Source organism: Anopheles bellator, chromosome 2 (genome assembly GCF_943735745.2).
Source record: "Anopheles bellator chromosome 2, idAnoBellAS_SP24_06.2, whole genome shotgun sequence".
NCBI lineage: Eukaryota > Metazoa > Arthropoda > Insecta > Diptera > Culicidae > Anopheles > Anopheles bellator.
Genome location: NC_071286.1, coordinates 37,761,911 through 37,765,480, shown reverse-complemented (window position 1 = coordinate 37,765,480; position 3,570 = coordinate 37,761,911). Strand labels below are relative to the sequence as shown.

General features: G+C 49.2%; 1 protein-coding gene across 1 annotated transcript in view; it reads right to left on the bottom strand.

Moving 5' to 3' along the window:
* LOC131211426 (adenylosuccinate synthetase-like) overlaps window positions 1–3,570 on the bottom strand; it is a 19,548-nt gene that overhangs the window by 8,530 nt on the left and 7,448 nt on the right. The gene's annotated exons all lie outside the window — the stretch shown is intronic.

Genomic DNA, 3,570 nt, shown 5'->3' with positions numbered 1-3,570 from the left:
CAATCGGCTGAGACGGTCTGCCATTACATTGTTCTGGCCTAGCACTTTGATGAGCAGATCCTTTGACAAGGAGCTATCCATTGGATTCATTGTATCTACAAAAGAAGCCAATAGCGATGTATTGGACGGAACCGTCGCGTCATTTCGATCCAATTTAATGTAAGTAATACTCACATGTACTGTATGATTCAAATGCATCAAAATACTAATCGATAAATTCAAAGTTTTTCAGCAACTCAACAACGTTATAATCAACAACGTCACGCAGAAAACTTTGTGTTGAAGCCGTGCAGGCGTACGTAAAACAAGGCACATGAGTAAAACAAAGAAACTTTCAATGGCAGGTTGAATGGCACCTTCAATGACGGCAGCAGACGGTCCAAAACGGCGAAAATGGCAGTAATAACGTAGAACGTAGTGAAATATGCTTGGCGGAAGCAATGCAGCGAAAAATGTGTAGCCTTGTGAAAAACATTACTTGAAATAAACATTATTATTTGTTTACATCGCAGCTGTCATCTAGATATCTGAGCGCCGATTCGTTTCTCACCAAAGGCCAGAAAGAAAGCGCAACACCGAACAACTTTTTTGTCTCTGTCACGCTCATGTAGCATCCAGTCCGGCACTCCAATGTCAAACTGTTAGAAACTCTTAGTTTCATGCAGGAACACAGAACGAACGACGCAAGCAAATCGACTACGCATCATCGGTGTAAAAAAATAGTGTTTAACTGTGAATTCTAAGCTGTTGCTTATTTCGGTAAGTAAATTTAAGCATCGGGAAGCATTTCTCGATAAGTATTTACTTCTAAATAGTGAAAGTGCAACGCGTCTGTTTCCATTTCAGCTAACCATTAGCAGCGTACGGGACAATGTCGATAGGGCGGATGGTACAGGATACATGAAATACAGGATTCACGGATGGATACACTCTACGTACACGCAGAGATAAGTGAAAAGTGCATGTACATGGTGGAATAGTGAAACAATTGTGAAAATATTGTAATTGGTGGTTATGAATAAATGCAACACTTTGTTTACAACATCACAACGATTTGACAGTTCATGCATTGAGAGTATGTAGGTGAGAGGGTGTATGGAATGAGAGGAAGAGAGAATAAAAAATATAGGGGGAGACGCTCACGGAGCTAGTGAGACGGATTGGGATATAAACGCGATTTTTGGGATATACAAGAAGGAAAGTGAGCCGTTATATCTCAATCCAGCCATAGTGAGAGAGGTTGTCTCACAGGTTGAGATCTGGGGCCAGAAAAATGAAAAATTGAGTGACTTTTTTGTTCGGGTGTCAGCGGTGTGAGTTGAAGTGAGTCGCGCGGTGGTAAAGGTGACGGCCAGAGGGTTCAGAGAAGAGCTCAGACCGGATAGTCACTCTTCAGCCGGAGTGGCAGACTGCCGCGGCCGCGAACTTGAACCCGGTGACCTAACGCGAGCATCAACCACGGTGGACCCGTAGTCGCAGAAATCCCGGAAGGAGAGTCCGGCGGGCCAGGTGGCTGGGGAAAGGGCCTTGTCGCGGAGAGCTAGCGACATCCCTACTTTGTACGAGACAAAGGATAGTGTGCTAATGTCGCGGTCCTTGGCCAGCAACCGGATGACAGAGATCTTGTCGGTGCCCAGTTGCTCCTTCGCGAGGGCTTCCACTTCATCTGTAGTCACCGAAGGATCAATGCGTGTGAGGTACAGCCAGAATTTTGGCAGTTCTTGCGGTACCGTGCGGAGAGTCCGTGTAGCACCAAGTCCGGTACCGGTTAGTAGTGGTGGTGGACGTGGATGAGCCGCCGTCGGCAGTGCTGGAAGAGTGCGTGGAGCGTTGGTGAGTGTTGGTGAGGGGAATCCCCTGGGCAGTTGCGGTGACTTGAGCGGCATCTGAGCTGAGTGGTCGCGTAGTGGTGGTGGTGGTGGGGCCGCCGCCGGCAGTGCAGGCGGAGTGCGGGGAACGTTGGCAGGAAGTGGTGAAGGGATACCCCCGGTCTTTGATGGTGTCTGAGCTGCAGGACGGCCGGTGGAGTTGGAGATGGTGGTGGTCGGTGTGGACTCGGGAGACGCTCTGGTGGTAGTGGCGTGCGATAAAGAGCCTGATGCGCGCGACTTAGAACACTCCGTTTGGACGGATGCATCGCGGGGCACTGACGTCGAGCGCAGAACCATCGTACCAACTATCTCGCGCTTAAAGGCATCGAACATATGCGCAAGGTGTCGCATGATGCCTTCTTTCAGGCTGGCGATCTTGGTATCCGTCACGAGCCTCTGGTAATCCGGACATACCCACAGCACCTGGGAGCATTGCGCTAGTATTCTCCGACAGGCGGCAGAGACTCCAGCGCATTTGACGTGATACGCCGAAGAATCGCAGAAGCCGGCGCACACGACGATGGCATCGCTCTCCCCAAAGGCGACCGTACAAGCGGAGCAGGAGCCGGCCATCGCAAAAGATTCTTAGTGACAACAGGTGCCGAACGATGAGTGATGTGATGATGATGATGTAATGATGATGACCAGAGTGAGCGTGAGCAGTGAAGTGAGATCAGTTGAATTGAGTAGAGCAGCGGCGGGGATGCAGATGATGATGGCAGTGACGGAACGAAGTGTGAGAATCACCGGCGATGATGAATGGCGTCCAACGCCAGGGACGCCGAAGAAAAGCACAAGACACTTCAATAGTGATGAGCCGCAATCCCGCGATCCGCGATCAGCAGAATAAGTGAGGGCGCAACAGCACAGCAGTCACGATCGTAGCAGTAGCAATAACTCGGCAAAGCACCTTATTCAACGCACCTTAGCACACATTTGGCTAAGGGTCACTAACAGCGCACTGAGAGACTGACTGAAGCGACTTGCACGCACTGAGATCACGCGAAACTGTGACGAAATGTTTATTGGCAGAAATTTCTGCTGGCGGCTGTTTGTTCGGTTTACGGGAAGGCTCGAAACAACAATAACGCGCAACGCATTTAAAACCACTTCAGAATTGGTGAAGACACCAGAGCAAAGCAGAGGCACGTCTGATCACTGAGAGAGATCGCGAGAGAGAGATGGCAGGGCAGTTCGTACTCGAAGAGCTTGACAAGCTTTCACATTTAAGCTTTTTAGCACATTTTAGCACATTTAGCACTCGGAGCTTCTCGAATCGAAAACCGTGATACCGACCATCGAGTTCGACAAACGAGTACGAGAAGTTCACTCGAATCGGCCGTACGAGTTCTGTAATAGGGGGGTAGGCCATGCATTCGTGTTTTTTTTGTTTTCGTCTGCCAAACGCTATCGTAGGAGGGACAAGATAGCACCTTCAGTACTGAAAAAACTTCTATTAGTAAGCCGCATTTCGGCTTACGTTCACGATAATGTTACGCGGACAGTCACGAGTAACGTCAACAAATCGCGATTCGCGTGCGAGTATTTGTCTGCGCGAACGTTGTGCGGTTTGCGGTCCTATAATTAGCTTCGCGATTCACCTTCGGTTTGCACGATGATAGAGCCACAAACAACAATTCGTTGTTACGCAACCTCTTCGATTTCAATAGCGTAGAGGGTCGAGGGTAGGTTGCACTTG